The sequence below is a fragment of the Tenrec ecaudatus genome, chromosome 13 (genome assembly GCF_050624435.1).
Source record: "Tenrec ecaudatus isolate mTenEca1 chromosome 13, mTenEca1.hap1, whole genome shotgun sequence".
NCBI lineage: Eukaryota > Metazoa > Chordata > Mammalia > Afrosoricida > Tenrecidae > Tenrec > Tenrec ecaudatus.
The window spans coordinates 8,433,719-8,456,824 of NC_134542.1; the positions used below are offsets into that span (position 1 = coordinate 8,433,719).

At 45.6% G+C, this 23,106-nt stretch overlaps 2 protein-coding genes across 3 annotated transcripts in view; one reads left to right on the forward strand and one right to left on the reverse strand.

The window, feature by feature from the left end:
- LOC142423805 (nuclear body protein SP140-like protein) overlaps positions 1-14,953 on the reverse strand; it is a 63,825-nt gene extending 48,872 nt beyond the window's left edge. Inside the window, exon 1 of the mRNA XM_075528887.1 lies at positions 14,814-14,953. The gene's annotated coding sequence lies outside the window, so the exon portion shown is untranslated. The remainder of the gene's footprint in view (positions 1-14,813) is intronic.
- Positions 14,954-22,730: 7,777 nt separating this feature from the next.
- Positions 22,731-23,106, forward strand: part of SP110 (SP110 nuclear body protein) — a 56,119-nt gene continuing 55,743 nt past the window's right edge. The window contains exon 1 of one of the 2 annotated variants that reach the window (XM_075528885.1): positions 22,731-22,918. The gene's annotated coding sequence lies outside the window, so the exon portion shown is untranslated. The remainder of the gene's footprint in view (positions 22,919-23,106) is intronic. The other variant, XM_075528886.1, reaches the window with a different exon arrangement.

The following is a 23,106-nucleotide window of genomic DNA, read 5'->3' on the forward strand; positions in this document are numbered from 1 at the left end:
AGGCCATGTCCACACAGAGGCCTCACTGGCTATGACTCGAATGACAAACTAGACTCTACCCCTTCACTCTTAATCCTTTCAAATTGACACTGGATTAGGTAACTACCACAGGTAGGATAGATCAATTCTAATGCTTAGCCTTAAAAACACAAAAAAAACATACCACATATTTGGCCCTGAATTAATCTAAATAAACAACAATCAAAAGAAAATGAACAGGTTACACTCTCTGTCTATGAAAAAATGTTACTTGTGATAGGTTGAGTGTGCCAACGAGCCCTCCACAGGAGCACGTGGCAGAGTTTACTCAGGTCACAACTTGATTGGAGGGAGACCAAGATAAATGCTTTCCAAGGCCAGCATCCTGTCTCTCTTTCTCCTTGGTGATCCAACCAGCATGCTGCAGCTTGTTCTTTGCCTCAACTGTGTGCTGCACTATCTGTGGGCTGAGCCATCGTGTGGATTGTCACCTTGCTGTGCATAATGAGAGATGGAGGCTTCTTCAAGACCTGCTTTGCCACACTGCTGGTGGACCGTGTTGCTGTGCATACATCGCTAGAGCGTGAGACCCCACTGAGGCCTGTTCAGTATGCTCAGGCACTGCTGGCTGTTGCTGCATTGTTTGTTGCCTGTGACCGCCTCTGCCTATCTTGCCTGAAGGCAGACTGCTGTCTGCTTCCTTGACCTTGGACCAGCAGTCTCTGTGAGTTCAAGGATCTTCAGTATATAAACTGTTGCAAGAAAGTGAGTTGAACTGAATCCTCTGTAGTACAATGTAGACTAACCATTATATGCCTTCTCACTGTATAAACCTATCCTTTCATATATATAGTCATAAGTGTCTTGGTTTTGTTTCTCTAGAGAACCCTGCCTAACACACCGTTCCTCACTCATGGTAATTGGTATTATGAGAAAATGGAAGATGGCCACATCAAATCACAGGAGAGAGGATGAGTGCACCATTACATAGATGTCAAATTACAAGGGTCCATACCTGCTAAACCACTGAGCATCCTGGCCCGGTCAAGTTGACTGGTAAACTGGCTATCAAAGCTAGTGTTGCCTTTCCTTCTTATCTCAGTCAGTATCCCTTACTGTCAGACAGATGTCACTAATGTGCAAAGTGGCTGGACAGGGGATTAATTACTGTTGTTGTAATTAAAGAATGTCAGATAATAAGATCATTGATAATTGAGGAGGAGGTGTACAATAAAGTCAGATTTTAAAATCAAAAGATAGAGTTCTAGAATAAACTTCCTTAAAGATTTAGAAGTTTTTTAGACTTTGAGTTTTAGCTTCAAGATTTAAAGAGCTAAAAAATGAATTAAAGAGCTTCTGTTGGGAGCCATCCTAGCCATGCTGTCTAGCAAAGCTCCAGCCTGGTGGAAGAAGCATGTGCAGAGCAGAGCTTCCCAGGGAGGGTCTCCAACATCCCTCAAATATTTGCTGTTGTTTAATCCATTCTTGAGAATTTTGTGCATTGTCATGTTTACTGCACCTGGAGTGGGTGTGAGGGCAGTCTTGTGAAGTACGAATGAAACCAGATCTAAAACTTGCTTCAATATGATGGGGCTTTCCTTAACTGAGGCATTGGAGAGGCTTAGACAGCGAGACATCTTTGGGAATTCTGAGAAGGATATGTGGGAATTGAGTGAGGAAGAAACCCCAAAGTTGAGGTCAGAGGAGAAAATGAAACCCACCAAAAAACCCTGGATTTCATTTAGATTAGGCAGTGGGGGACTCTTTTGGCCTCCCCGATATAGAGAGGACTTTATAGACTGCCTCTCCCAACTGACGCCCCTTTACCTTGGACAGGGCTTACAAAGAAGGAGAGAGAATGGTTCACATTAATAAAAACCACATAAAAGGGGAAACACTATGTCTTTGGCAAAGAATCAGACGGTTTGGCCTCATGGTGCCTCAGGAGTACAAAAAATAAAGAGAGACATGGGTAGACTATGGAACAGTAACCATAAGAGAGCTAATAAATATTTGAGAAGCATTTAACTCTGCTTGTAGATATTTTTAGAATAAGGCAGGCTTTGAAGTAGCACATGAAGTAGTTTCATTATGTTAATTTAGTCAGCCAGGAAAGAAACACTGTGAGCAAAAAATAGGGCAGTGAGTAGGATATGAATCTAACCACATTTTCTGAACACCTCAGTCAAGAAGAGCATGTAACTTATAACACAAACAGCACAGGAAGAAAGAACCAGGAAGAAGACAGAAAGTGGTTGAAAAAGTACAGTGTATAATAAAAAATATAAAAAATATAAAGTGTATAATAAAAAAATTATCTGGTTTTAATGGAAACAATAAGGGTGATTTTGGAGTTAATCATAAAGCATTGTTTTTATGTAGTGGTCTGCAAAACTTTTTATGGTATAAATGAAGCTATTTGGAAGAACTCAGCAGAGACTGCTTCCACCAGATCATCTCTCGTGTCTGTCTTGTCTGTGTTCGCCGACTCCACGCCTCCTTCAGGTATCCAGTTCACCCCCCTCGGAGCTGGACTCCGACAAGCTTCAAGCTTGTCACCCCCATCCTTACAGTAAGAAAACAGCTGGACAAACCAAAATAGATGACTTTCCTTGTTCACATCTGAGAATTGCTATCACCAGGTAAATTGTCACTCTGAATTCCACAGAGACAGGTCACTACAGAGATCATTTGGCCGTGATCAGAAGCCTTGGGAGCTACAACCTGGTGTTGTTAGATTGCTTTGAATCTGTGCCAAACTCACTGTCAGCAAGTCAACTCTGGCTTACAGAGACCGCAGGGGAGAAGAGGAGAGAAATGGTATTTCCAGAGCTTTACCTACCAAATGCCTCTTCTCCAAGGGAAAGCAAAGCCGTACCAGACATGGATAAGGGCAGTTATCCAACTTCAGCCACTCTGGCCTTGCTGTCTCAACCAAGGGGCGAGACTCAGGAGGGAACAGCTAAGAATCCTCGTGAAGCTTCCAGCAGAGACACAAACCCTCTAGGAGATTGGGATTTCATCTTAAATTGATACAAGGCCCTCCCTCCCCCACATCTCATCACTCCAGGGGATTCCTATAGATAAGATATATATAATGTATAATATATATATATATATATATATATATATATATATATATATATATATATTACAAGACGCAGATTGTGTTTATGGGGTTCTTAAAGAAACCCAAAGGAAGCAGGGTAGCCAAAAATAAGAACGCTAGAAGTCTGGTATTTCAAATATGAGCAGAGTCACCTACAGTGAACAGGTTTCAGCAGAGCTTCCAGATTAAGAACAGGCTATGAAGAAGCAATAGGCTGTCCACTTTGGAGGAATTAGTTGCTGACACATCAAAACATTGTCTGATACCGAAGGTCAGTTGAATAGAAATAGAATATTGCAGAGACAGTGCTGGAAGATGACCCCTTCGGGCGACAGGGCACCCCAAATCTGGCTGAGGAAGAGCTGCCTTCCAAAGTAGTCTTGACCATGATGATGGGCATAGAGTAAAGCCTGTGGGCATACAGTCGTCGCGACCTTCATTTGCTGATGGGACACAACTCAGAAGAAACAGCTGCAAAGTAACATTTATTTTGGTGCCTCAACTACTAAACTTGTTTCTGGGTAGGATTTGATCTTCTGATTCCAAAACTGGCACCAGTTTCCGCTACCAGCTCTGGTTTTTGAGATACAGAGCTCATGCATGCTGGCTTGACTGACAGTAGTTTGTGTTGGACTAAATATTTAGGTCAAGTTATATTCCCCTCGGTGTCCTTTGCTCCACAGATATATTTCAACAGTGAAAATTCCATGAACTTGGAATTTTCCCCGAGTATCACTTCATCTTTATCAGGAACTGGAAACAGGCAGTTCTAATTTGTTGTTTTAAAAAGGAGCCAGACACTAGAGTGACGGTACAATAAATAAGGAGTCCTGATGGTGCACTCAATTGTATATTTGACTGCTAACCACAAGATCAGCTATTGAAGTCTGCCAACCACTGCACAAGAGAAAGGTCAGACTTTCTAATCCCATAAAGATGTATAGCCTCAGAAACTCACAGAATTCCACTCTGTCCTGTTGGGTCTCTACGACTTGTGATTGACTGACTAGTAGTGAGTTTGGTAAAATAAATAGAATTTCAAATGTTATGAAACCCAAAATACGTATGTCTGGTAACTACATAATCTGTCAATTTGCAAAGGAGTGGAGTCTAGCCTGTCAATCAGGTCATGGCCAATGAGGCCTCTGTGTGGGCATAGCCTTTTCCTGAGGATGCTGGGAACTCCTGTCTTCCTCCCTGGAGGTGAGATACACACACATTTGCTTCGAGACATTTCTGATGACAGAGTCAGATCCCTGGAGCTGGAGGAGCCATGTGGAGACCCACGCTAGTGCTGAGATGCTTCCACCACCACTGGATCCACAAGACTTTCCACCCACTAGCCTGTGATCTTCCTCAATTCGACATCATTGCATGTGCTGTGTGAGTCTGAAGAGGAATTTATAGACTGTATCAGACATATGGGCTAATATTGGACTTATGGACTTGATCTGGACTAAGCTGGGGTGTTTTCTTAATATACAATTACTCTTTGATATAAAGCCCTTTCTAATACACATATGAGTGCCTCTGGGTTTGTTTCTCTCTAGTCAACCCAGACTGATACAGTATGTCAGAGTTCAAACTACTTTATTAAAATGAAAACTTTTCAGTCTTGTTATGAAATGGCACAAAGTCTCCAAATATGCACAGAAACTCTTACGAGGTAAGTTAAAATTTTTCTTATAAAGAAGCTTGAAGTCTACTTCAATTCTGAAAATTTTAACACAAATTATTCACTGACTTCTATGTATTAAAATGTATTCTGAAATGTTTATTGCATAATTTGAAGAAGGAAAATTTAGATCTTTAAAGTATTTGTGAAAATTGCTGTGAAGTCTAATTTTCATCCCTCTAAATTTCCCTCACACCTTTTCAGTGTTCCTTTTTTTATCGTGCACTCTTCTCAAGCCGTGTTCTGGCTTCCCCGTCTCCAACTTGTATTCTCCGTATCTATGTAGTAGCCTGTTGTAACAAAAAGAAAAACCCACCGCCATCTAATCAATTCTAATGCACGGCGCCCCTATAGAACAGTTAAGGACCGCCCCTCGGGGTTTCAAAACGATTACATCATTTAAAGGGTACAGAGTTATTGATGGGTTTGAACCACTAAGCTTCGACAAAAATCTCGAGTTCGGTCTGTCTGAATAGGACAGGCTGGATGAACTATCTGGAGGAAAAACAACAGGACTGACAGTTCCGGGGGGACTTGGGGTGGGGGGGTAGGGGGGATAAGGAAGTGGTGTTAACAAACCCAGGGACAAGGGAAAAACATGGGACCCCAAATGGTAGAGAGGGGGGAGTGGCAGGCCTGGTGGGAAATGATCAAGGGTAAGGTTGCTTAGAGAAGAGGTATACTCTAGCCCAGGTGGCGATGAAGCATGGTAGTAGGGCAGGAGGAAAGTCAAGGGAGATGGAGGAAAGAGCTAGGAGTCAAAGGGCATTCATGGAGGTCTAGACAAAGACATGTACATGCAAATATATATAGGAGGATGGGGAAATAGATCTATGTGTCTATATTTATAGGTCAAGTACTAAGGTGGCGGAAGGACCTTGGGCCTCTACTCAAACACTCCCTCAATGCATGAATACCTTCTTTTATTAAATTGGAACTCTATGATACTCACTCTCCCGACACAACGGCTGGAGCCAAAGTGGGTGAACAAGTAAATGTGGTGAAGAAAGCTGATGGTGCCCGGCTATCAAAAGAGATAGTGACTGGGGTCTTAAAGGCTTGAAGTTAAACAAGCGGCCATCTAGCTCAGAAGCAACAAAGTCCACATGGAAGAACACACCAGCCTGTGTGATCGAGTGGTCCCAAAGGGATCAATTACCAGGCATCAAAGAACAAAAAATCATATCATTGACTGCACACCTCCATGATAGGATCGCTGAAGACAAATGGGTGCATAAGCAAATGTGAAGAAAGCTGATGGTGCCCGGCTATCAAAAGAGATAGTGTCTGGGGTCTTAAAGGCTTGAAATTAAACAAGTGGCCATCTAGCTCAGAAGCAAATAAGCCCACATGGAAGAAGCACACCGGCCAGTGCGATCATGAGGTGCCCAAGGGACCAGGTATAAGGCATCATGCAAAAAAAAAAAAAAGATAAAAGTGTGTGTATGTATGTGTATATGTATATATGTATGTGTATGTATGTATATATATACATATCATATTAAGTGAAGGGGGAAGTGCAGAGTGGAGACCCAAGGCCCAAGTGTCGACCAATGGAGATCCCCTCATAGAGGGGTTTAGGAGAGGAGATGGGTTAATTAGGGTGTGAGGTAGTATCGATGAAGAACACAGCTTTCCCCCAGATCCTGGATGCTTCCTCCCCCCAACTACCATGATCCGAATTCTACCTTGCAGGGCTGGATAGGACAGAGGCTGTACACTGGTGCATATGAGGGTTGGAGGTACAGGGAATCCAGGGTGGATGATACCTTCAGGACCAAGGGTGTGAGGGGCGATGCTGGGAGAGTGGAGGGTGAGTGGGTTGGAAAGGTGGAACTGATTACAAGGATCCACATGTGACCTCTTCCCTGGGAGAGGGACAGCAGAGAAGGGGGGAAGGGAGACTGTGGATAGGGCAAGATATGACAAAATAACGATGTATAAATTACCAAGGGCACATGAGGGAGGGGGGAATGGGGAGGGAGGGAAAAAAAAAGAGGACCTGATGCAAGGGGCTTAAGTGGAGAGCAAATGCCTTGAGAATGATTGGGGCAGGGAATGTATGCATGTGCTTTATACAATTGATGTATGTATATGTATGGATTGTGGTAAGAGTTGTTTGAGTCCCTAATAAAATGTAAAAAAGAAAAGAGAAAAAAATGATTAGGGCAAAGAATGTACAGATGTGCTTTATACAATTGATGTATGTATATGTATGAACTGTAAAAAGAATTGTATGAGCCCCAATAAATTGTTAAAATAAAATAAATAAAAGAAAGAAAAAAAGAGAGAAAGAAAAAAAAATCTCGAGTTCTTGGTATATTATAGAAAAGCATAGTGATAGAAAACAGTGAAAAGTAAACTTCAAGAAGTTCACGCACACGAGCATCTTCAGGATCTATATTTGAAACAAGGTACACGGATTAAGAAAGACTGATCAACTTAAGGAAAGGACTGATGAAACTGACTACATAAAACTCCGGACGCCTGTTCATTCAAAGGCATTGCAAGAACAGAAGGCAAGTCACAGAACGGAAGAGCAAGAGAACAGCCTCCAAATGACTTCAAGAACTAGCAAAGCAAGAAAAGGGTAATGAGGTCACAGAAAAAGGCGAAAGAACTTGAAAGACATTTTACTATTAAAAAAGAAAAGGAAAAATTCACAAAACAAAAAAGGCGTTGACCTCAGTTGTATCTAGGAAGATGCAAATTAAAACCACCTGGAGAAAGCCTGCACACCAAGCAGACTGTGGAGAAGGACCACAGCCGGCATCACCACGTGTTGGCAAGGATGCACGGCAAAGAGAATGCTCATTCTCCTCTTTGGGGAATGAAATTTGTCTTCATTCCTCTTTCAAAATGGCTTGTTATTTTCTAAAAATTCAGAATCAACATGCCCTCTGGCTCTTCCCTCTTCTTCTAGCCTCAAACTAGAAACAACACATCTATCCACCAACAATTAGCAGCGAGAAGTATATTGTGATACGTGTTTTCATAAAATCACAAACAAGAAAGCATCAACAAATGTTAAGTTATAGCCACATGCAAGTGCATGAATAAATCACCTTCCAGGCTTGAGGAAGCAGTTTAGATCATGCTGCACCCCTGAATGAAACATGGAGTAAGGAACCAGTTGAGGGGTCTGAGGGGCCGGCCTCAATCCCAACTATGTGGACACCTTCCCTTCCCCCAACCCCCAGTAGAATTCATTTCAGAGGACAGCACTGAAGCTGAAGCTCAGGGCGAGGGATATGTCTGATCAAAGCACATGGAAGTAAGACAAGGGGGAGGAAGAGAGAGTGAAGCACATCCTGGCCCACCAAACCTTGAGAACGACATCCCCACTCAGAGCAGCTAATCCACAGAGAAGACCATATGGACGACCCCACTATGAGAAACAACATCCCTCACTGACCCATATCCCTACAAAGGACAATACTGGAGACACGGTGTGGGAATTGCACCCGATATAACCCCACAACACCAAAGCAAAACACTAAGGGCATGCAACAGAACAGCAAGGGGAGCAGAGCAATGAACTCCCCAGGGAATATCAAAAACAGACTTTGGGGCCAGGGCATGGCACGCTGTCAGACTTGACCAGAAAACACTCCTAAAGGTCAACAAGCAGTCCTTGAACTGTCTACAGGCTTTCTTCTTCTTCTTCTTCTTTTGGTCATTGGATTTTTGTTGCTGTTTTCTTTTGTTGCTTTGTTTTGCTCTGTCTTGTTTTTGTGCGTGTTATTATCTCCACAGGTCTGTCTAAGTAAGACAGGCTGCATGAACAATCTGGAGAGAAAACAACAGGACCGACAGTTTTGGGGGGCATGGGAGAGGGTGAGGCTTGGGGAAGGGAATGGGTGTTGACAAACCCAGGGACAAGGGAACAATAAGTGATCCAAATTGGTGGTGAGGAGGGTGTAGGAAGCCTGGTAGGGCATGATCAAGGGTAATGTAACCAAGAGGAATTATTGAAACCTAAATGAAGGCTGAGCATGATAACAGGATAAGGGGAAAGTAAAAGGAAATAGAGAAAAGAGCTAGCAGGCAAAGGGCATTTATAAAGCTCTAAATAAAGGCATGTACATATGTAAATGTATTTATATATGAGTATGGGGAAAAAGCTCTATTTGCATATATGTATAGGTTTAGTATTAAGGTAGCAGATAGACTTTGGGCCTCCACTCAAATACTCCCTCAGTGCAAGAATACTGTGTTCTATTAAACTGGCATTCCATGATACTCACCTTCCCGACAGGATCACTGAGGACAAAGCTAGTGCATAAAGCATATGTGATGAAGAAAGCTAATGGAGCCCAGCTATCAAAAGATATAGCGTCCAGGGTCTTAAAGACTTGAATGGAAACAAGAAGCCATCTAGCTCAGAATCAACAAAGCCCACATGGAAGAAGCACACCAGCCTGTGTGATCATGAGGTGTCGGAGGGATCAGGTATCAGACATCAAAGAACAAAAGAATCATATCATTGTGTGCTCACCTTACTGATATAATTGCTGAAGACAAATGGGTGCATAAGCAAAAGTGGTGAAGAAAGCTGATGGTGCCCAACTGTGTTAGGGTTTTCTAGATAAACAAAACCTGAATGCTAATAATTATATATATATTTATACAGATAGATGTATAACATAAGAAATAAACAGTTAAATTATAAAGCAGTACAAATGGCTCAGTGCAACTCACTCTCATGAGGCAGTTGTGAGACACTGGCAGTCCTTCAAGTCTTTAGGGCCGCCGTGTAGTCCTCTGGAGAACAATTTAGGCTATCCAGGCACAGGCAGCAAACAGCAAGGCACGTCACCACCAGATGACAGGGTCTAACAGTCCTTAGCTCAAGAGATGTAAATTCCAATGGTGTGCTGAAGCAGGTCTTGAAGAAACCTCAAATTACAGTGACACAGTCCACTGGTTAGGTGTCCCACAGGTAGTGTAGCTTGCAAATTGAGGCAAAGAACAAGCAAGGTAGCCGCACACTGGTCCGATGATCAAAGAGCAAGAGACAAGAAAGGCAAGACTCGCCGAGCCATTTATCTCTCCACCCTACAATTAATCCCACATGTGTTTATCGGCCAGGTTGGCACAATAAACTAACTACCTCACCAGCTATCTAAAGACATATCATCTGGAGTCTTAAAGTCTTGAAGGTAAATAAGCGGCCATCTAGCTCAGAAGCAACAAAGCCCACATGGACGAAGCACACCAGCCTGTGAGATCATGAGGTATCAAAGGGATCAGGTATCAGGCATCAAAGAACAAAAAATCAAATCATTGTGAATGAGGGGAAGTGCAGAGTGGGGACCCAAGATCCATCTGTAGGTAACTGGACATCCCCTTACTGAAGGGTCACAGGGCGGAGACGATGAGCCAGTCAGGATGCAATGTAGCAACAATGAAACATACAGTTTTCCTCTAGTTCCTAAATGCTTCCTCCCCCCATTATCATGATCCCAATTCTACCTTAGAAATCTGACTAGATCAGAGGATGTACACTGGTACAGATAGGAACAGTAGTAAGAGTGGCAAAACTGACCGGGAGGGTGAATGGAAGGTGGGATTGAAAGGAGAAACTGATTACAAGGATCTACATATAACCTCCTCCCTGGGGAATGGATAACAGAAAAGTGGGTGAAGGGAGACATCGGACAATAAGATATGACAAAATAATAACAATTTATAAATTATCAAGGGTTCATGAGGAAGGGGCTAGGGGGAGGGAGGGGGAAAATGAGGAGCCAATACTAAGGGCTCAAGTAGAAAGCAAATGTTTTGAGAATGATGATGGCAACAAATTTACAAATGTGCTTGATACAACGGATGTATGTATGGATTGTGATAAGAGTTGTATGAGCCCCCAATAAAATGATTAATAAAAAAAGAGAAAATGATATACCAAAAAACGCCAACCCAAACTCTCTGGTGTTATTTTTTATTCTGAATCACAGTAACCCTGTAGGGCAGAGTAACTCTTTCTCTTTGGGTTTCTTAGACTACATTTTAGGGAAGCAGGCAGCCCCCTCTTTCTCCTTGGAGCATCTGGTGGGTTCAAACCACTGACCTTGCAATTAGCAGGCCAACAGGTAACCCACTGTGCCACTAAGAGCTCTGGGGAAAATGATGTGAGCTGGTTAAAATACAAAACTGGACCGTTTGATTAATGGATTTAAAGCAAAGCCAATGGGAGGATTGGGTTTAGGTGGTTATACAGCCTGGGTTGGCTGAGTTTAGCTGCCCTACACAATGGTAGGAGCAAATTTGGCAAGTATTACATTTCCTAATCAAGACAGATGGGTGACCCCAAGACCTCTAGGTCTAATTTTGAGGTACCGTTTCTCTCTGGGAGTCCTGTGCTTATAGGGGTGATGATCAAAAGAATCAGGTAAGATTTCCAGTCTGGTAGTACCAACCAAGGTTATTTCCACACGGGTCTGAGGCTAAAATGGAGACACTGAATGGGAATGGTGGGGGAGTGGGGGAGACACCGTGTCACGGTAGTGGTTAATGGGCAGATAATAAGAGACTGAGAACTATGGCACCTCAAATTTTTCATGAACCTCCTTGTCAGTGAAGTAATCGGGCCCCCACTCTCCATCCCCCAATCCTCAACCACCTGAAGAAATTTGATTCATCTTGTTGAGTTCACTGACTTCACCTGGGACCCTTGCTTGACTGCCCAGTGCTGATGTGAACTGGCCAACCTTCCCTCATTGATGCTGGGCTCACCATATAGACCAGTGGTTCTCACCCTTCCTAATGCCGTGACACTTTCATACAGTTCCTCGTGCTGTGGTGACCCCCCAACCATAAAATTATTTTCGTTGCTACTTCATCACTGTCATTTTGCTACTGTTATGAATCAGGAGACCCCTGTGAAAGGGTCGTTTGACCCCCCAAGGGGTCACGACCCACAGGTTGAGAATCGCTGATATAGAATCTTACCAAAGTGTACTGGTGTAACCCAAGCTATTTTTTTCTTTTTCTTTTTATAATTATCTTTTAAAAAAAATTTTTAAACAATTTATTAGGGGCTCATACAACTCTTATCACAGTCCATACATATACATACATCAATTGTATAAAGCACATCCATACATTCCCTGCCCAATCATTCTCAAAGCATTTGCTCTCCACTTAAGCCCTTTGCATCAGGTCCTCTTTTTTTCCCCTCCCTCCCCGCTCACCCCTCCCTCATGTGCCCTTGGTAATTTATACATCGTTATTTTGTCATATCTTGCCCTATTCGGAACCCAAGCTATTTTATTTAATATAGTTTAAAAAATACCGTTGGCTGAAGGTATTTTACGAAATGAAGTCCCTATGGAATATTTATAACTCAGTACATTGATCAAAAGTAGACAAGTTACTGCAGATGTCACTTAAAAGGGACAAATAAAACGGAGCGTCTTCTCATATTTACCTGACTGCTAGTGATCAAAAGCTAAGCTCCACTACACAGTTAGTTGACAAAGACACCTGAGACTGGCCTAAGACTTCCAGAACCTGGTGTTCCGCCTCGCTCTTAGTGATCAACAGTTGTTTCCCGAGGTACTCTGAAATCTGAGTTAATGTAAAACATCTCCATGTGACTCCCCAAATTGTAAATGCCGGAGGCAAAAAGTATATATTTTCTGCTTATGCTGAATTTAAACAGGACACCACAAAGACAGTCCGGCTTGCACAGCTGTAATCTCCTTACTGGTATAATTTCTAAATAACCTCTTCCCTTTCTCCATCTGACTTAGAATGAGTGGGTTGGCTGTGAAGCCCCACAGCAAAATAGCTGCATTTCAGGCGACACTTCGCAGATGTAAGAGGCTAACAGAAAACAAAGAAAAACTCAAACCTACTGCCATGATGGATTCTGATTCAGAATGACCCTGTACTACAACCGCCATCGATTCTGACTCACAGTGACCCTGTACTACTGCCATCACGGATTCGGACTCAAAGTGACCCTGTACTAGTATTATCATGGATTCTGACTCTGAGTGACCCTGTACTACTGCCATCACGGATTCAGACTAACAGTGACCCTGTGCCACTTCCGTCAGTCATGGATTCTGACTCAGAGTGACCCTGTAAGGCCGAGTAGAATTGCTCCCTAGTAAGTTGACCAGATTTTAACATTGGTAAAGCGGGACACCATTGATAAAACTCATATTCTGGAGAAATAGCCACATTGCAGCCGAAAACCGTCTACCCTAGCTTGTCAGGCATTCTTTCCAAAAATCGGGACTTTTTAAAGACACTGTGGGACGCAGGGCAAATTGTTAAATATCGGGACTGTGAGGCCGAAAGCGGACGTCTGGTCACCTTACCTAGTGTTCCAGCGACTCTTGATCTTTATGGGAACAGTCATCAGCCAGTCCTGGCTCAGAGTAACTTCAGAGGTAACAGTGGAACTGAGTGTCTGAGATTGTCACTCTAGGGGCATCAAAAGCCTTCTCTTTCTCCGAAGAAATGGCTGGTGCTTTCAAACTGCTGACTTTGCAGTTAACGGTGCCAGGTGTAAGCACTACTCCGGCAGCCCCGTCTTCTGCTAAGAGGTTGCCAAAAGAACTAACAAACCAGTCTTAAAAGAAATACAACCGGAGTATGCTCCTTAGAAGCAAGGACAGGGGGACTTTGCCTCACATGCTTTGGACATGTGATCAGGAGAGACCGGTTCCTGGAGCAGGACCTCACGCCTGGTGAAGCAGAGAGCAGGGTATAAAGAGGAAGACCCTGTGGGTTGGCACAGGGACTGACACAATGGACGTAAACGTAAGCATCGTTGTGATCTGGCACCGAGCCGGGCGGTGCTTCGTTCTGTTACACAGAGGGCTGCTGTGAGTGGGAGCTGACTCAGCAACACCTAGCAAGAACGACATCCAATGAACTGCTGACCCAACGACTAACCTACTTCGACACCTGGGCTTCTTGGGGAAACTAGAGACATTTACTCCACCCTTTTCAAATGTTTCATGTTCAAAACCAAATGGCTCTCAAGCTCCACACTTCCTCCCGCCTGAAATACAAATATGAATGTACGCAGCCGCCAACAACCTCCACCAGTGCACATCTGTCCGTGTCAGGCCTTGTCTGTTTTCACTTCCCCTGCCAGGTGCTCAGAGGCGAGGCTTTGGCGATGAGCTCAGAGCTGCAGGGCTGGCTTCCAACCCCGTGGGCTGGACGAAATCTGAAAATGTGCTTCTCAAAATGTCCGATGAAATTAGGCATTTGGTTTCGATTTCAGATTATCTTAAAATGCGATGGACTTGCGGATGAACAGATACATTGGATGGTGCGATGAGAAGGGTCCCTGGGGGGTAGGGGAGGGAGGGAAGCCATACAAAGGAGGTGATATCAAAGAATTCGAGAAGAAAGAAAATGTTTTGGCACTGATGGTGGTAGCAATTGCAAAATTATGCCTGATCTAACTGAATTATGGATCGTTAAAATAGCGTAAGAGTTCCTACCAAAATGATTATTAATAATAATTATTTAAAATATGGTGTCTGGCCAGAATGTTTAGGGTGGGGCTAAAGGAGGCCTGGGGGCACAAGGCTCAGAGGTAAGAGGAACCAGCCAATCTTACAGCAAAGCCTGAGAGAGGAACATAAAGCTGAGTCACAGGTGTGAGAAAGAAAGAGGAAGAAAGTCAGTTAGTGGTTTGGGTGGTCCTAACAGTTTTGTTTTTAACAGCAGAGTTAAAAATCTGATGTCCTCTTCATTTTTCTCTCGCTCTTTCTAGGCCCATGGCAGGGAGTGGTAGAAATAATGAACAGAAGTGCTGGAAGGCAGGAGCCTTCGTGGCATCATGGTTAGGCACTCAGCTGTTGATGAAGAGGTCGGAGGTTCCAATCCACCCCGTGAATCTGCTGGAGAAAGCCCTGGCGATCTAACTCCTGGCAGGATCACAGCCTAGAAAATGCATGGAGTCATTCTGCCCTTCCATGGGGAGGCTAGGACTTGAATCCTGATGTGACAGCACCCAACAGAAGCAATGCCATGACAACCAGAGATGCAGGAAGAGGATAGGAGAACAAGTCTAACCTGATGTCACCGTCTCGGCGTTGAGACTGCTGCCCCGCTGGAGATCTTCTGTCCCAAGACCTGCTAAGACATCGAGCTGGCCTGAGGATCACGCCCAGTGAGAGTCAAGCAGCGACTCTATCTGCTCTAGCTGCCTTAAGGTCCCGCCCAACCAAGCCCAGAGGAGATGATTAAGAAGCGTGTCCACCCCCTGAGAATTACACTAAAAATAAAGTTGCTTAACAGTGCGATCTGGCTAAAGAGCTCTGTGTTCTGTAAGGTTGGCCTTTTGAATCTAACAGCTGCTCCCAGGAAGAAAGGTGAGGTTATTTGCTGGTAAAGATTGAGCCTTAGAGAACCTCTATAGGGTTGCTATGAACCAGAAAGGACTTTGTGTGTGTGTGTGTGTGTGTGTGTGTGTGTGTGTGTGTGTGTGTGTGATAAAACTGCACAAATATATTTGTCTTACAAGTACGACATGAGTCCACTGAGGTAAGCTTAAAAATCAAAAGGGGCATAAGGAAAAAGCTACTGTATGCATACATTCCTGGGGTGAGGTCCAGGCACTGTGGCAGGGGCCAGACCCAATCCAGGGTTACATATGGCAGCTACCTAACAGGAGGGGGAAAGAAAGAAGGCATGGGTAGAGGGGGAACGGGGTACTAATGCACCCAGGGGGGATATTTTTTATATCTCAGCAGGAGAGGGACCAGACCTCCACCCATTGCACCAAGATGTGAATGCCACATACTGACATGGAACAGTGAACCAATGGAAAGGTCTGCGGGCCTGACACCCCTCATCCCGCCACAGAAGAATGCACAACAGAGGACAGCACTGAAGGATATTTATGATCAGAACACATGGGAGCAAACTAACAGGGACGGAGAGAGAAATGGAAAGTGGAGCCCATCCTGGTCCACCAAGCCCTGAGGACAATATTCCTACCCAGAGCAGCCAATGCACAGAGAGGACCATAGGCCAGCCCCACCACGAGACACGACATCCCTCACTGACCCATAGCATAACAGGCAACAACACTGGAGACACAGTGCAGGAATTGTGCCCTATCTGAACCCACCAAACTTGGGCAAAACACTAAGGACGTGCAACAGAGCAGCAAGGTGAGCAAAGCAATGAAGCTTGAAGATAAACAAGCAGTCATCTAGCTGAAAAGCAAGAAAACTCTCATGGAAGAAGCACACCAGCCTGTGTGATCATGAGATGTTGATGGGATCAGATATCAGGCATCAAAGACCCAGGGCAAAAAAAAAAAAAATCGATGTGAATAAGGGGGAGGGCAGAGTGGAGACCCAAAGCCTATCTCTAGACAATTGGACATCCCCTCACAGAAGGGCCACAAGGAAGAGATGAGCCAGTCAGGGTGCAGTACAGCACCGATGAAACATAGAACTTTCCTCTAATTCTTTAATGCTTCCTCCCTCCAACTATTATAACCTCAGTTCTACCTTACAAATCTGGCTAGACCAGAGCATGTACACTGGTACAGATAAGAGCTTGCTACACAGGGAATTCAGGGCAGAGAAAAACCTCAAGGCCAATAACGAGAGTAGTGCTACCAGGAGGGGAAGGGGAAAGCAGGGGAGAAAGGGAGAACCTATTACAAGGATTGACATATAACCCCTTCCCAGTGGGATGAACAACAGAAAAGTGGGTGAAGGGAGTCAGTGGTTGGTGTAAGACTTGAAAAAAAAGTTATAAATTATCAAGGGTTCATGAGGGAGGGAGGAAATGAGCTGCCACCAAGGGCTCAAGTAGAAATATAATGTTTTGACAATGATGACGGCAACAGATGTCAATGGATGCATATATAGATTGTGATAAGAGCTGTAAGAGCTCCCAATAAAATTATATATATAATATCTACATAATAAATTAGATATAATATCTATATCTGTATAATATATATATATCTTCCCATCTGGAAGACTTCTGTCAGCCCCAGGAAGGAGAAGCTGGGATCGCCAAGGAGCTCAGGGATACCACTAGTTTATACTAAGGTCAAAGTTGTCTCTAGGTGGGGTGCCACTGTTTACATGGTGTGATGGATTGGATTGTGTCCCCTGTGCCCCAAAGATAGATTGATGATTAGCCTTGGCACCTGAGGCTGTGAGCAAACATGCGTCTTAATTAGAAATAGGGCCCTTGAAGAAGTTATCCCTCAACTTAAGTTAACCGGAGGCCCTTCGAGGTGGTCCTAATCCAATACCACGAGTATCATCATGAAGAGAGGAGAAGACACGTGGGTCGAGAAAGAGAAGAATGGTCTCAGAGATTAGAGTGATGTATCTAAAAGCCAAGGAAGGCCAAAGGTCAGTGGCCACCCCCAGAGCCTGACGGAATCAACATGGCCAACCCCCTGATTTCAGTCTCCCAGCCCCCACAACTGTCTATTCTTATAAGCCACCTGTGTTAGGCTGGGTTGACTAGAGGAACAAATAAATTGGACTGGGCTGGGATGCTTTCTTGACATATAATTACTTCTTGATACAAAGCTCTTATATTTGCATGTAGTGACATTCATATATGCACAAGAAAGAGCTTTATGGTCCATAAGTCTGATACCTACCAGTCAATAAGTCCCTTTTCAGACTCATGAAGCCACATGCAATGATGCAGAATGCAGGAAGATCACAGGGTGGAGGGTGCAGCCTCATGTGGAGCCAAGGTTGGTGGAAAGATTACAGGGTTCCAGCAGCTCTCAGGGTCAGTGACAGAGTGAAGGGGGATTCCCCAAGGTTCTCTCTACAAATGAAGCCCCTCTCTCCACCCCAAGCATCAGGCTGTGACCTGATCGACAGGTTAGATTCCACCCCTACGCTTTTACACACCTTCCAGTTGACATAAAATTATCTAACTACCATACCACCCAAGCGTGCTGCTGGAGAGGTATATTGAAAGTGCCGTAACTGCTAAAGGGACAAACTGATCTGTGTTGGAAGAAGTAAGACCAGAGTACTCCTTAGAGGCAGTACGGCAAGACTTTGTCTTACATGCTTTTGACATGTTGTCAGAAGAGACCAGTTCTGAAGAAGGACATCATATGTGGTCAAGTGAGGGGCAGCAAGGAAAAGGAAGTCTCTCAGGGAGTCAGACAGACACGGTGGCTGCATCAACAGGTTTGGGCATCAGAAACAAGAAGACCATGCAGTGTTTGGTTCTGTTATTTATAGGGTCACTCTGGGTCAGAACCAACTCCATGGCAGCAAACAACAGTAACAACCACACCACCCAATGTGCACTTGTATTTTGTTAGCGTGCTCTAGGACCCAGATGCAAAGGGGCTTCCAAAAGTTCCTGGAAAAATCCCATAGTCCCTGTACTCAAAATGTCCACAAGCCCTTAAAGCCCCCATCACACAGGAGGAAGTAACATCCATCTTTTCCCTCCTCCTTGCCCTGACGGCTGGGAGGAGAAAGGAAAAGAGGATACCAGAGAGTTGCTATTTCTCAGGCCCACAGGCTGCCCAGGAACTTTGGATAACCTTGGCCGACAAGTTAGGCTCAGGCGTCCAGTCCCAAAGCTGGGGGAGCCACAGAGGAGGATGTTCTCAGCTTCCTGGTCCACAGCCAGGGAAGAAACAGAAAACCTTCCCTGCTCCTGGCCTCGTGCAAGCGCTGGGTGTGGCAGAGAAGTCAGGAATGCACAGGCATGTGATAACTGCAGCCAAGGGAGCTTCTGGAGCAAAACAGAGCTTTGAATATTTCCCTGAAAGCTGAGAGAGGGCAACACGCTTCTTTGGGGGAGGGGAAAGGGTTGTGTGCTAGTCTGGGTTGACTAGAGAAACAAATTCAGGGACTCTTATAGATGTGGCACAGAGAACTTTACACCAAAGAGTAATTGCATATTAAGAATATCCCAGCCCAGTCCAAATCAAGTCCATCAGTCCCGTATTACTCCATATGGGACTGATAATAGTCCATAAATCCCTCTTCAGATTTACGCAGCTACACACAGAGATGGAGAATGCAGGAAGATCACCGGCTGGTGGGTGCAAAGTCTTGTGGATCCAGTGGACGTGGAAACATCTCATCACTGGCACAGGTCTCCACATGGCCCCTCCAGCTCTCTGAGGGTGGTTCTTCAAAGGGAAGTTGAAGCAGAGAGAGAGCTCAGCAAGAAGTCTCCACATAGCCTGTCAACAGGAAGACAAAGGCAGAGAGAGAGAGAGAGAGAGAGGAAGTTCTCAGAATCCTCATGAGAAGGCTACGCATACAAGGAGGTATCATCAGGCTGCAACCTGATTGACAGGCGAGACTCCACCCTTACATTTCTTTATCAAAGTGACATGACATTATGTCACATGAAACGAACACAGGCTGGAACTGAGATCACTCGGACGTTCAGAAACAGGTTAGGCAGGAGGCAGGTGCCCTACTCTACAGTTGGTACATAACGTTTTCACTTCTCCAGCCATCCTTTGGCAGTTTGACCAACTTTATAAACACACTCTGTCACTATATGATTGAAAGATAGGGAAATGGGCATGACGGGTGTATATAGCATCAGACGGGTGAGTGCGTGAACCCAACCAGAGCTCTAGGAATAGAGGCAGAACACAGTCCAAGACAGGGAGGTGTGTGTGACCAGGCACAGGCAAGAGGAGTGGCCTCCAAAGTGTGTTCCACGGACCCCCACGTCCAGCTCTCAATAGACGTGTCAATGCCGACTCATAGTGGCCCCGTAGAACAGGGTAGAACTGACCCAGTGGGTTTCTGAGACTGTAATTCTTCCCGGGAGGATGAAGTTCATCTCTAGGTACGCTAGAAAAGGTGATGGATAAAATGTTGAACTCCACAGTGGGAGAGGTTTAATCCCTCTGCCTATGTATGCCCTCGTGCTCGTCCAAAAGAGGAGCAGCAGACCAATTGGAAGATTGGAGATTCCAGGACCCGGATGAGGCCACCTTCATCAGTGCAGGCCCCTGGGCCTACCTGAGGGTGTACACATGTGTGTGAGTGTCTGTATATGTGTATTTGACCCCAAGTGTGTGGGGGGTGTGTGTGGTCCTTTGAGGGTCACAAGGCAGTGAGCCGAGCGTCTCCTGGGCATAGCTATTCTCAGGCCCAGCCTCCATGGGGCAGGGCAGCCCAGCCACAAGGTCTGCGGCACAGCGCACTGCTGGGCAGGGTCCACCTCTCCTCTCTGTCTGATGGAAGCGGGCTGACGCAGGCTGTGTGAGCTGGGCGCTGGCAGGCGGGTAGGAAGTTGTATTGGTCACAAGCACAGGTCCTGAGTGGCCGTGGGCCAACCGCTGGAAAGACTGGCCCCGAAGAAGCAGGGCTGGAAGAGGACTCAGGAACACCTGTGATATGCAAATGTACAGTCTTGTCTGCTAAAGCAGAGACCTTGAAGTAGGTCAAGCGGTCAGTGTGGTTTATAACTCAAGGTTAAAAAATAAAATAAATAATCCTCCTAGTGGGGCCGATAGATCTTAGAACCCGGTTTCCAATCTTTCCTCTGAGGGGCTTTGTGGGTGGCCCGGGAGGGAGATAAAGCATTAGTGAATTAGTGATCAAAACAAGTGTGTGAGCGTCAGGAACCCTCGACTCCGTCAAGACAACGCGCACTGAAAACAAGTTACGATCCAGTTGCTTCTGCCTCGCGGCAACTCCACGTCCCATAGAACTGCTCCAGTGTGGTCCGAGCCTGTGTTCCCAGGTCGGTCTCCGGCACTTTCTTCCAAGCCTCCTCCCTTCCAGTCACTGGCCACGTGTGGTCCTTGGCACCACCGAGAGCTATGAAGGGGACACTAGGAAGGAGGGTCCCCTGCTTCTCCTTGAGTTGCTGACTCCTGGCTTCTGATTGTTCTAGATCCTGTCTCAGCCCCGGCTCTGCCTTGGACCTGGATCCTGAACCCTCGCCGGCTCCCACCTGTTCCTCAGTTTCCAGGCCTGCCAACCTCTCTGCAGGACGCCAGCTCATGTTCAGTCTCTGCTTGCCGCCGGTTTCCATGTTCTCCTGGGTAATTCTCACCTTCACACATGGCACCATTAGCTCTCTTCACCACAATTACTTATGCACGAGCTCTGTCTTCAGTGGTTGTGTCGGGAAGGTGAACATCATAGAATGCCAGTTTAATAGAACAAAGAATTCTTGCATTGAGGGCGTACTTGAGTGGAGGCCCAATGTCCATCTGCTACCTTAATAGTAAACCTATACATGTATGCACATAGATCTGATTCCACATCCTCATATATAAATTTATTTACATATGTACATGCCTCCTAGCTCTTTCCTCTATTTCCTTTTACTTACCTCTTGTCCCACTATCATGCTCAGCCTTCATTTGGATTTCAGTAATTCCTCTCAGTTACATTACCCTTGGTCATGCCCTACCAGGCCTCCCACACCCTCCTCACCACCGATTTGGATCACTTGTTGTTCCCTTGTCCCTGGGTTTGTTAATGCCACTTCCTTTCCCCCACCTCCCCCTCTCCTATGTCCCCCCAGAACTGTCTGTCCTGTTGTTTTCTCCTCCAGATTGTTCATCTTATTTAGGCAGACCTAAATAAGAGATAATAACATGCACAAAAACAAAACAGAGCAAAACATAGCAACAAAAGAAAAGAAAACAATAGCAAATGACAAAAAAAAATCAAACCAAAACACAACGAGAAAGAAAAGCTTGTAGTTAGTTCGAGTACTTTTTGTTGGCCTTTAGGAGTATTTTCTAATTGAGTCTGATGGGGCACCAAGTCCTGGACCCAAAATCTATTTTTGGTATTCCCTGGGGATTTCCTTGCTCTGCTCCCCTTGCTGTTTTGTTCCACGCCCTTAGTGTTTTGCCTCGGTGTGGTAGGATCAGATCGGGCAGAATTCCCACACTGTGTCTCCAGTGTTATTCCAGGAAGGCTATGGGTCAGTGAGGGATGTTGTGTCTCATAGTGGAGCCAACCATATAGTCTTCTCTGTGGATTGGCTGCTCTGAGTGGGAATCTCGGCCTCAAGGTTTGGTGGGCCAGGATGTGCTCCACTCTCTCTTCCCCACCCTTCATTTGCTCCAAGGTGCTCTGATCAGACATGTCCCTCTCCCTGAGCTGCAGCTTCAGTGCTGTCCTCTGAAATAAATTCTTCTGGGGGGAAGGGCAGGTGTCCACATAGTTGGAATTGGGGACAGCCCCTCAGACCTCTCCACTGGTTCCCTACTCCACGCTGGCATGTTGCATTCACATCTTGGAACACTGGGTTGAAGTCTGGTCCCTCTTTCCCTGTGGAGATATAAACAATACCCTCCCCTTGGCTGGGTTAGTTCCCTGTGACCCCACTACCCATTTCTTTTTTACTTTTCCCCTTTCCCCAACTCCTTTTTAGTTGGCTACCATATGTATCCCTGCATTTGGTCTGGTCCCTGCTGTACTACCTGGTCCTCGCCCCAGGAATGTTTGTATGCAGCAGCTTTTTCCCTATGCCCCTTTTGCATTTTTTTAAGCTCACCTCAGCGGACTCATGTTGCACTTGTCCTTTTGGGCTTGGTTTACTTCACTTAGTATGATTTCCTCCAGTTCTTTCCATGCGGCCATGTGCTTTCCATCAGCTGACGAGTGGATTAAAACACTGTGGTACATACATACAGTGGAGTACTATGCATCACTAAAAAGCAGTGATGAATGCATGAAGCATGTGTCTGTTTTAAAGGCCAGCGTTTTCAGGAAATGGACTCAGCTGTGTAACTCTCCATGCAGTTCAACTTTAGGACATGTCCGAGTGTGTAGAAACGGGACAGGCCTGCGGAGGGGGAGTGAGCTGGGAGGCAGTCAGATGGGGGCAGCTGAGCACTTGTGGGTCCTGGGGCTGGACTACCGGACACCCTCCTCCCCGGCCGGTCCTGGCCGGCAGCCCTGACACTGTGCTCCGCTCTACGGGGCTGGGAGCCTGCTCAGGCCAGAGGAGGAGCCTGGCCCTGCTCAGCTTCCTGTTCCCTCTGCTCTGCAGTTTCACTTTCTCTGCTCAGGAGCCTGGCCCTGGCTGCCTCTCAGGGCACAGACTTCTGGTGCTGTTCTCTCAGCCCAATCCTCCCACCCCACTCCACACCCCCCCAGGGGGCTCTGGCCCAGCACAGGGCCTCAGGGGCAGCAGCAGCACAGCAGGAGCAGCAGCAGCAGGTGGGTGTCCTGATCTCCGACATCACGTCCAGCCAGGGCAGCAGCCTGGACCTGAGCAAAGGAACTGGAGGCTTCCTAGTTGTCAAATAGGAGGCACTCTTACAAGGGGGGGTGGGGGGGGAGGGGGATATTGGTGGGGGGAAGGGTAGAAGCAAAGAGCCCTGGGATACACAGGTCTGCTCCTTAAG